Source organism: Papio anubis, chromosome 5 (genome assembly GCF_008728515.1).
Source record: "Papio anubis isolate 15944 chromosome 5, Panubis1.0, whole genome shotgun sequence".
NCBI lineage: Eukaryota > Metazoa > Chordata > Mammalia > Primates > Cercopithecidae > Papio > Papio anubis.
The window spans coordinates 105,507,762-105,519,664 of NC_044980.1; the positions used below are offsets into that span (position 1 = coordinate 105,507,762).

Genomic DNA, 11,903 nt, shown 5'->3' on the forward strand with positions numbered 1-11,903 from the left:
GGTGATCATTTATCACCCTTAATCATCTTTTATTGCATCTATTTGATTCTTCTCTCTTTTCTTCTTTATTAGTCTTGCTAGTGGTCTATCAATTTTGTTGATCTTTTCAAAAAACCAGCTCCTGGATTCATTGATTCTTTTAAGGATTTTTTGTGTCTCTATCTCTTTCAGTTCTGCTCTGATCTTAGTTATTTCTTGCCTTCTGCTAGCTTTTGAATTTGTTTGTTCTTGCTTCTCTAGTTCTTTTAATTGTGATGTTAGGGTGTTGATTTTAGATCTTTTCTGCTTTCTCTTGTGGGCATTTAGTGCTAACAAATTTCCCTCTACACACTGCTTTAAATGTGTACCAGAGTTTCTGGTACGTTGTGTCTTTGTTCTCATTGGTTTCAAAGAACATCTTTATTTCTGCCTTCATTTCATTATGTACCCAGTAGTCATTCAGGAGCAGGTTGTTCAGTTTCCATGTAGTTGAGCGGTTTTGATTGAATTTCTTAATTCTGAGTTCTAATTTGATTGCACTGTGGTCTGAGACAGTTTGCTGTGATTTCTGTTATTTTACATTTGCTTTACTTCCAATTATGTGATCAATTTTAGAATAAGTGCTATGTGGTGCTGAAAAGAATGTATATTCAGTTGATTTTTGGTGGAGAGTTCCGTAGATGTTTATTAGGCCCACTTGGTGCAGAGCTGAGTTCAGGTCCTGGATATCCTTGTTAACCTTCTGTCTCATCGATCTGTCTAATATTGACAGTGGGGTATTAAAGTCTCCCATTAGGCCAGGCGTGGTGGCTGAAGCCTGTAATCCCAGCACTTTGGGAGGCCAAGGCGGGCGGATCACGAGGTCAGGAGATCGAGACCATCCTGGCTAACACGGTGAAACCCCGTCTCCACTAAAAATACAAAAAGAAATTAGCCGGGCGTGGTGGCGGGCGCCTGTAGTCCCAGCTACTCTGGAGGCTGAGGCAGGAGAATAGCGTGAACCCAGGAGGTGAAGCTTGCAGTGAGCCAAGATCGCGCCACTGCACTCCAGCCTGGGCGACAGAGCGAGACTCCATCTCAAAAAAAAAAAAAAAGTCTCCCATTATTATTGTGTGGGAGTCTAAGTCTCTTTGTAGGTCTCTAAGGACTTGCTTTATGAATCTGGGTGCTCCTGTATTGGGTGCATATATATTTAGGATAGTTAACTTGTCTTGTTGAATTGATCCCTTTACCATTCTCTAATGGTCTTCTTTTTCTTTTTTGATTTTGTTGGTTTAAAGTCTGTTTTATCAGAGACTAGGATTGCAATCCCTACTTTTTTTTTTTTCTTTCCATTTGCTTGGCAGATCTTCCTCCATCCCTTTATTTTGAGCCTATGTGCATCTTTGCATGCAAGATGGGTCTCCTGAATACAGCACACTGATGGGTCTTAACTCTTTATCCAATTTGCCAGTCTGTGTCTTTTAATTGGAGCATTTAGCCCATTTACATTTAAGGTTAATATTGTTATGTGTGAATTTGATCCTGTCATTATGATGTTCACTGGTTATTTTGTCTGTTAATTTATGCTGTTTCTTTATAACATCAATGGTCTTTACAATTTGGTATGTTTTTGCAGTGGCTGGTACTGGTTGTTTCTTTCCACATTTAGTGCTTTCTTCAGGAGCTCTTGTAAGGCAGGCCTGGTGGTGACAAAATCTCTCAGCATTTGCTTGTCTGTAAAAGATTTTATTTCTCCTTTGCTTATGAAGCTTAGTTTGACTGAATATGAAATTGTGGGTTGAAAATTATTTTCCTTCAGAATGTTGAACATTGGCCCCCACTCTCTTCTGGCTTGTAGGGTTTCTGCCGAGAGATCCACTGTTAGTCTGATGGGCTTCCCTTTGTGGGTAACTCGACCTTTCTCTCTGGCTGCCCTTAACACTTTTTCCTTTATTTCAACCTTGGTGAATCTGACAATTATGTGTCTTGTGGTTGCTCATTTTGAGAGTATCTTTGTGATGTTCTCTGTATTTCCTGAATTTGAATGTTGGCCTGCCTTGCTAGTTTGGGAAGTTCTCCTGGATAGTATCCTGAAGAGTGTTTTCCAACTTGGTTCCATTCTCCCTATCACTTTCAGGTACACCAATCAAATGTAGATTAGGTCTTTTCACACAGTCCCATATTTCTTGGAGGCTTTGTTTGTTTCTTTTTATCTTTTTTCTCTAACCTCTCTTCTTGCTTCATTTCATTAATTTGATCTTCAATCACTGATACCCTTTCTTCCACTTGATCGAATCAGCTATTGAAGCTTGTGCACGCATCACGAAGTTCTAATGCCATGGTTTTCAGCTCCATCAGGTTATTTAAGGTCTTTTCTACACTGTTTATTCTAGTTAGCCATTCATCTAATCTTTTTTCAAGGTTTTTAGCTTCCTTGCAATGGGTTCGAACATCCTCCTTTAGCTTGGAGAAGTTTGTTATTACCGACCTTCTGAAGCCTGCTTCTGTCAACTTCTCAAATTCATTCTCCATTCAGCTTTGTTCCATTGCTGGCGAGGAGTTGAGATCCTTTGGAGAAGAGGCACTCTTATTTTTAGAATTGTCAGCTTTTCTGCTCTGGTTTCTCCCCATCTTTTTGGTTTTATCTACCTTTGGTCTTTGATGTTGGTGAGCTACAGATGGGGTTTTGGTGTAGATGACCTTTTTGTTGATGTCGATGCTATTCCTTTCTGTTTGTTAGTTTTCCTTCTAACAGTCAGGTCCCTCAGCTGCAGGTCTGTTGACATTTGCTGGAGTTCCACTCCAGACCTTGTTTGCCTGGGTATCATCAGCAGAGGCTGTAGAACAGCAAATATTGCAGAACAGTAAATATTGCTGCCTGATCCTTCCTCTGGAAACTTCGTCCCAGAGGGGCAGCCACCTATATAAGGTGTCTGTTGGCCCCTACTGGGTGTCTCCCAGTTAGGCTACACAGGGGTGAGGGACCCACTTGAGGAGGCAGTATGTCTGTTCTCAGAGCTCAAAGGCCATGCTGGGAGAACCACTGCTCTCTTCAGAGCTGTCAGACAGGGGCATTTAAGTCTGCAGAAGTTGTCTGCTGCCTTTTGTTCAGCTATGCCCTGCCCACAGAGGTGGCATCTAGAGGCAATAGGCCTTGTTGAGCTGAGGTGGGCTCTGCCCAGTACTAGCTTCCTGGCCACTTTGTTTACCTTCTTAAGCCTCAGCAATGGCAGATGTCCCTCCCCAGCCAGGCTGCTGCCTCACAGATCAACCTCAGACTGCTGCACTAGCAGTGAGCAGGGCTCCATGGGCATGGGACCTGCTGAGCCAGGCATGGGAGAGAATCAACTTGTCTGCTGGTTGCTAAGACCTTGGGAAAAGCACAGTATTTGGGTGGGGAGTGTCCCATTTTTCCAGGTAGTCTGTCGTGGCTTCCCTTGGCTAGGAAAGGGAAATCCCCTGACCCCTTGCACTTTCTGGGTGAGGCAACATCCCGCCCTGCTTCAGCTCGCCCTCCATGGGCTGCACCCACAGTCCAACCAGTCCCAGTGAAATGAACCAGGTATCTCAGTTGGAAATGTAGAAATCACCCGTCTTCTGTGTCAATCACGCTGGGAGCTGCAGACCGGAGCTATTCCTATTCGGCCATCTTGGCAACTCCAAGCGTCAATCAGATTTTTAAAAGAATATTATTTTTTTTGCAAGCAACATAATAACAGTATTGAAAATTTAGAATAAAAATTATTCATCTCAAATCTCACTTTCCAACGAATCATTTGGCTTCATTTTCCACATGTCTCCTTCAAGTTTTAGCTGCATATATAGATAATTTCAACATGATTATAATCATTTCATGAATCCAATTTTAAACCTGGCTTTCTTTCTCTTTTTTTGGCAGGATCTCACTCTATCATGCAGGCTGCAGTGCAGTGGCAGTGCAGTGGCACAATCATAGCTCACTCACTAAAGCCTCAAATTCCTGAGCTCAAGCGATCTTTTCACCTCTGCCTCCTGAGTAGCTGAGACTACAGGCATGCACCACCAATGCCTGGCTAATTTTTCAAATTTCTTCATGGAGACAGAGTCTCTCAATGTTGCCCAGACTGGTCTTGAACTCCTGGGCTCAAGCAATCCTCCCTTCTCAGCCTCCCAAAGTGCTGGAATTACAGATATGAATTACCATGTCCAGCCAGAACCTGAGTTTCTTTAACTTATTATTATATCCTACCCATTTTTCTGTGTTTTCATATAGTCACTTTAACAGATTTTGAGTGTGCTGGACCAATAGTGGACTCTGATAGGGGAAAGGACAGCCAGTGGCCTAAGCTTTGGAAGGGGTAGAAATAAAAAATCCTCTTTTTTTTTTCTCTTCGAGTAGTGAAAATAAATACTTTCTAAGCAAAAATGAAAACAAGAGATTCAAAGACTGCCCCAGGGAACCCCTTTTTGTTCTCGGATGAGAACAGTCACAATTCAAAATACATTGACTGGCTTTAACTATGTCTCCTCTGATTCCTCTCAAACCCTAACTCTAAAACATAACATGTAATATTTGCAACCCATCTTAAAAGACAAGAATCCGAGAGCATAAACAACATGTATTTGCTGCACTTTTCACAGTGGATGATGGATATATTTATATCCATCTGCAACTCTTGATTACTCAGAGTTTTCAATAGATGTACAGAAATTCTGTGAAACTGAATCAAATCCAAATAGGTTTTCATATGAAGAGCCCATCTTAACAATATTTGATTTTATCACCTTTCTTGTAATGAAAAACTTGGCTGACAGTGTTGGGTGTTCAACTGGGAGGTATGAATTAGTAAAGACAGGTTTTGGAAACTTTGCCGTGCCAAGTTTTTTAATCAGAGTAGTGAACATGCCCCTACAATGAAAGCAGCCTATCCCCCAGAATTATCTCTCTTCAAGTAGTTAGAAGGAGCCTGTACAAACTTGACTGCACCCATGAAAACTCACAGCTTTACCTTTCCTTTCCAAGATTTGTGCCATTTCTTGGATAAATTTGAGGGCTGATGAAATGTAAGCAAAGGTCCTGGATTCTGCCTTTCTTTAACTGTTCCCTACCTTTTTAATTTTTTTTCCTTATTTGGAGAACATGTATTTCTAATGAGACTTTCTTAAGATGTTATGAACCAAGAAAATGTGATCAATTCTTTTTCTTCTTATTATTCTTCATTATCATTATCATTATCATCATCACAGACTCTTATCTTAATTTTAAAGCTGTTTATATAAATGTCCCAGTAAGTCATATTTTCTACTATCACTTCTTTTTCAAGGTTCAGGAATTAAAACATGGTTACAGCACATACAGTATTCCTTTTAATTAACTTCTGTTTCCCTTCACACTCAATTTGAAATGAAATATTTTTTTAACTGGAATATATTTTGATAGGCTTAAATTAAAACTTTTTTAATGCCCAGAGTCCAGCCCTAAAAGATCTGATACCTTATTCAGATCTCAGAGGTTAAAATAATGAACACCCTACTGAAGAGCTACTAGAGAACTCATTAGTTTCACTTTTCAGGCTAGGAGCCCAAGGTGGGCTACTTTCATCTGTGGGACACACACAAACCTTATTGTAGAGTGCAAAATGCACGTATTTTAGCCAGTCACTTTCAGCATGTTCCAGGAAAGCAGATAGCTCCATTAGGTAATGTCAGAGAAGATAAATGTGTTTCAATTACTTGCCAAAAATGCTTAGTGAGCATCGGAGAGGTGCATTCTGCTTTCGAAATTATTAAGCAGACTATTCAGAAGTATTGAAACATTCATTTTTCGTTGCAGATTCTTGACCAGAAGCCAAGGACAGCTGTCTTCCTCTGACACCCTATGGTGACGCCCACAGGAACTCTCGCCTTTCAGGGTTCAACCCACTAAAAGGTGTGAAAGGATGTGCATTTAGCAGCCCTGACATCTATGACTTCACTGAAGGATTTTAAGCACAGAAACCCATGATCCCAGAAGGGCAATGCTCTACCTTTAGATACATTTGTCTCAGTAATAGCAATGTGTCTGGGTTTCTCCACATAAATATACTGCAATAAACTATCACAGTCTGTATGCTATTTGTATGTATAAATATATAAATGTACGAATAGATACTATGCATCTTTCTGGAAAGTAGGACCTGAATCTAAGTCATGATATAATTACAATGTGGCATTTCGCTCAATGTATACAAGTGGTACAGTGAAAACATCAAACATTTCTGAAAAACTGTTTTTGAAAATCAAATTCTAGGACTATCTGCATCAGAATTATCTGACTTTTAAAAACTGCAGACTTCTGCATTTCCCTGCAGGTAGGGCCTTGGAACTTGCTTTTTAACAAACACTCCAGGAAATGGCCTCTTTCTTAAACATCTTTTATCCAAGGAGGACTCCCTTGGATAAAGTCCCTCTGAGAGAGACTAAGTTCTTTTCTCCCCCTTGGTAGAAGGAAGGAATTAAGTATTTACACTGCTGAATCGGTTTAGGCAAAACTACCCATTAAAATAAGCAGCAGTTAGTAGCATTATTATGATGTCTGTCAAGTAAGTCATCTTTTCTCATTCTGGCTTTTCCTCCATTTTTCTCCATTATGTTCCAGCTGTGGGCACTCAGTTATTCTCACTGATCTTTATCTAGCTCACTAAATGGCAGAGACTAGCCACCATGGCCACTCCATTTAGGGCATGACTAAGTTATCAAGTGACTATTACTTACTAGTAACTCATAGTCGGTGACTAGAATCCTAGCTAGATTTTTCCTTATGACCACTAGGCTGCTTGGGTTGCTATAACAAAATACCACAGACTGGATGACTTAAACAACAGAAATTTAACTACTCACAGCTCTGGAGACTGGAAGTTCAAGATTAAGGTGCCAGTCAATTTGATTTCTGGCGAGGGCTCTTTTCCTGGCTTGCAGGGAGCTGCCTTTTCACTGTGTGCTCCTGTAACCTCTCCTACTTAGTCTATGTGCTTGCAGAGAGAGGGACCTTATGTCTCTTCCTCTTCAACCTTATTGGGTTAGGGCCCCACCTTTATGACCTCATTTAACCTTTATTGCCTCCTAAAGGGCCTATCCAAATCCAATCACTTTGGGAGATAGGGTTTCAACATGTGAATCTGCAGGGGACAGAAGTCATTCCCTAGCAGTCCCTTAACTGGGGAATGAATAAATAAATTCTGGTGCATCCCTACAGTGACATAATAATCAACAGTAAAAAAGGGACAAACTATTAAAACACAAAAGAACATGGATAGATTTCAAATATGTATGCTAAGTGAAAAAAACAGATTAAAAGGGCTACATATTGTATGAGCCCATACATATGACATTGCCTGGAAAAGGTAACCCTAGGGGAACAGAAAACAGATCAGTTGTTGCTAGGAATTGGGGAAGGGTTTAACCAGAAGGGATATGGATAATATCTGATATTATCCTGATATAAGTAAAACTTTTTTGATGTGATGAAAACTGCTCCTTATCTTGATTGTGGTGGTGGTTACATGACTATACATGTTTGTCAACACTTGCAACACTGTACACTAAAAGGGTAAAATTTACTATACCTAAATTACATTTCATATTTAAAATAGAAAAGAACCCACCTGTTCTGTGTCCTATATTCTGTTGGCTAGTCATCACATTATAATGTCTGGTAATGATATAACGGTTCTTCCAGACCATGGTTTTTTCTTTTCTTCTTTCTAAATTAAACAGAGCCTTCCAGGAAAAGCTAATGTCTTAATAAAGCAGTGAATCTCCATGAAAGTTTGGGGAAATATTTTTTCCTTTGGGTTGGGATGTCCTTTGTATAATCCCACAAACCAAAGTCATTTACTAAGTCTCCAAGCCCATGAACTAACAATATTGCTAAAACGGGTAAAATAGAAATCTTTAGAAACAGAGCCCCGAGCTTTCTTCCTTTGAGCCAGCTTTTTAAAAGAATGGACAAAGACATCAAAGGGATCCAGAGAGCATGAACCCAACCTTCTCTGTCCTACAGCAACACTTGCTCAGGGCAAGAGAGCTAGGTTTCCTTTCCTCTGCTGATGTCCTCCTCTAGGTCTCCTCTACTCTCTTCATTTTCCTGCCATCTCCCTGGTGTCCACACAGCAGCCAAATATCACTTATACCACGTTTTATCATCGACTAAAAGAAAAATGAGCAAAGCCCTTTGTTATAACAACATCAGAAAATTTTTAAAATCCCACCAAGCAAATGAAAGCCGCAATCCTTAGTAGAACCTGTCTCAGAGGAAACAAGTAGCACAGCATTGATAGGTTGTCAGTTAGAGGATGTGGGAAATGGGCAGGCAGATTTTCTAACACATTATTCCCTAGGGAGTTTGTCCATTTATTTGATAAGCCATGAACTCTGCTTAAAATAGTTTTGGGGAGTCTTCAAAACAAAAAGTTCTGCAGAGGTCAACTTGCCCAGGATGACAACAAACACAACGTTGCTTCAAAATAAAATCATCCACCCTTTTTTCACCTGTTAGAATTCTCTCATCACAGTGTGCAAATAGTCAGCTTTTCACACTGTGGAATGATGGGTGGGAGTCTGTTACCCAAACATTCTCCAAGCTGGGGAATTCATCTGAAAATTAGATGGGGCTGGAAGAGGGGATGTGCATATGGGCACAGTTGTTGGAGGAACTGTGGACCTCTGTTCTCCCCAGGAACCCAAGCCTCAAAACTTTACTGTGAGTCTGAGGACTGTGTGTGTTGGGGCTGGCCTGCACTGAAAGAAAGCTAGGCCATTGTTAAGAATAGCTCTGCAAGATAGTTAGGATTCAGACTTGGCTATCCACGCTTGCTGCTCGGTATCTGCAGCTGCAGAAAGCAGCTCTGCATTGTCTTTGTCAGATCTAGGCGCCCAGTGAAACCCAGGAAACCACCCATTCCTCCCCACCCCTCTCAGCTAGTCACTCATACCCTATTTTTAGGATTCCTTAGCAACTAAGCAGCCTGTTATCCCATAACTAATATTCTGCATTCCTGATCCCATTACTACACTTACCACCCCACCAAATATATGCTGTATCATTATCTGCAGATTCTTTCAGGGACAGGAAAAGCACAATCATCGGGAGCTATTCTGTGCCTCATCACTTCTGGATGCAGGAAATTCTTCCTAGCTCACCCTAAACTCCTTCTGATGAAGCCGAATTATATTACTATCTCTCCATCTTTTTCTAGAGATGAGAATAGCTAAGCAACATTCTTTTTATAAAAAGCTTTCACTTTACTTACTAAAAACAAGAAGGGTGAGCTGAGTGTGATAGCTTGTATCTGTAAATCCAGCACTTTGGGAGGCTGAAGCAGGGGGATCGCTGGAGCCAAGGAGTTCAAGACTAGCCTGGGAAACATAGCGAGACTCTCCCTCAAAAATAAATAAATAAAAATAAAAACTTATTAACTGTATTTGAAAAAGTCAGAGGACAAGAGAGCTGCATCTGTCCCACTATGGTCCCAGTAGGGGAAGAATTTATATTTTGAGTCCCTTGGCCTAAGGAATTCTGCCATTTTCATTGTAAATCACACAAGCATTTGTGCTACTGTTGTAAGATGTTGTAACATAAGGAGGTGGGGGAAAATACTCTGCTTTTTTCAATTCTGGATCATTTTTAATTATTCAGTCTTGGCAGGTCTACTTCTCACCATTATTCCTCTTACTAACAGCTTGTTTCTATTCTTAGCTTGGTGGGAATGTTTCACTGTGTGATATATTTTGGGAAAATCAGCTAGAGTCATTGAATGTACAAATGAAGCAGCTCATTTTATAGATACATAAATTAATTTAACTTAGTGCTATCCTTTAAAAGAAAGTAGTCTATTTTTCCACAAGAAAATCCAAGTTTAAATGTATCATATTTATTACAAACACTCTTTTCTGACAAAAAGATACTATTTTTCTTTTACCATGAGAACTTGATCATAGCAAATGATGCCACAATGAGCTTTCAACAAACACCCATGTACTTTAGAGTTGGAGCAGTATGGGTTCTAGACTCACTGACATAACTTTGCTTCTGTTTTCCTATGGCAGCTGATATGCTCCACTGAAGAATTTGTCCTTGGTAGAGCCTGAAGCAGAGCATTCTTCTGGGACAGGCCCTTCCTTTTCTTGCCAACTATTTGCAGCTTTGGCTGTTCAGTTCAGAGCTCATATCACTCTGGTATTCAATGGAATGATGTAGGTAATTTGCATTAGTATTAGCTCTAAACTCTTGGGCCCATGAGTTCTAAACTCTTTTGATATAGATTAGAATATATCTTGTCCAACATTAACTTCAGTCAAATAAACCAAAAGAGAAAATTAAGAAAGTTATCATGGGATTCTGGGAAGGTTAGACACACTGGTTGGCTCAAAGAATCTCCTTCCTTTTATCCAGAATATTACAAATGTCCTAACAACCCAGTGAAATAGGTCATTATTATGACTAATACCCCTGAGGTTAAGATATGTGCAGATTTCACACTGCACTCTACAATTTTGCCGTCAGAATCTGTCTTTTAGACATTGTCATCTGCTCTTGAGAAATACTATGGGTAAATGTATTCCAATAGTTTCATCTACATTAATATACTTTTTCAAAAAATGTGTATTTTAATTCTCATCTAAACCTACCAAATGATGTAAATAATTTTCATTGTTGTCTAAGATAAGCCAAAAGGACCACTTTTGCCTCAGCCATCTATGTGTTTGAACAAAAGTACAATTTTGGTAGAATTATTTAGATGATTTGCCTTAATTTTCAGAATCACTTTGATCCTTCTGACGCTTTGGTAGTTTTAGCCAAATGCTGCACTGGGTGATTTGCGCTGTGAGGACCAAATGGTTCCCTGGGGACCTTAAGGACCCAGAGGTCTTTGTTCCTCTAAAGGCAAAGAAAAAGCTTTCAGCTAAGGAGCTAGAGGCAGAACTGAAAGACTAAACCACTCCAATGCTGCCGTCCTTGCAGCTGCTCTCCCTTCTTCAAGCTTTTCAGCTCAGAACAAGAGTCCATCCAAGGTCTGGTTAGATGCCTTTGTTTCAGGAAGCACAGAGTTTGATTAATGGGAACAAATATACTGTTTGATAGAGGAAATAGATCCAGTATTTGATAGACCAGTAGGATGACTATAGTTAACAATAATCTATTGTACATTTCAAAATAGCTAGAGGAGAATAATTTGAATATTTCTAGCATAAAGAAAAGACAAATATTTAAGGTGAGGACTATTCCACTTACACTGATTTGATCTTTTGAAATTACATAAATGTATTAAATTATCACATGTACCCCAAGATATGTACATTTATTATATACCAATTTTTTAGAGTAAAAAGAAAAGGAAAAAAACACAGAGAAAGAGAAATTCCAGGCTCTCTATGGTTGCTTTTCCTAAATTCCCAGTATCAGAATTTGATGTTTCTAAGTAATGTAGCCCTTGTCCCTTCTTCCCTCCCCTGGTCCTTTCTGCCTCCGGCCAGCAGGAGCAAATGATGGGCATCACATGTCTCCAGCCACAGCCTTTTGTTTTCCTACAAAAGGCAGATCCAGTGTCCTCTTTGTTTAGCACCTGAAACAAAGCACCTGAAAAGCAGGTCCATAATTGGGATTTGGGGCACTGGACCCAGAAACAATACATCAGGGTAGTTCCTTATGGTAAAATTTTGCTAAAAGCTTCTGCTTCATCTTTATATAAGTACTGTGGACTAATTTGTGAGATAATATTTTGGTCATAAGCACATTTTCTGCAAGTAAATAAGAAATTAGCTATTACACAAGTGACTTTGAGGCTACTGCTCTGTATTCTTTGCTATCAGTTTTAATAACTGTTTTTAAAATACCATGTTTTGAAAAGAGCTTTGTTTTTCTCAGCTCTTTCTCCCATCTGCTACATTTTGTAAGAAAGCCGTAATCTCATGTTTATGATATT

At 39.7% G+C, this 11,903-nt stretch overlaps 1 long non-coding RNA gene across 1 annotated transcript in view; it reads right to left on the minus strand.

Annotated features, from left to right (window-relative positions):
- Positions 1-11,122, minus strand: part of LOC103885327 — a 98,904-nt gene extending 87,782 nt beyond the window's left edge. Inside the window, exon 1 of the long non-coding RNA XR_001903631.3 lies at positions 6,820-11,122. This is a non-coding gene — a long non-coding RNA (uncharacterized LOC103885327). The remainder of the gene's footprint in view (positions 1-6,819) is intronic.
- Positions 11,123-11,903: the final 781 nt, after the last annotated feature.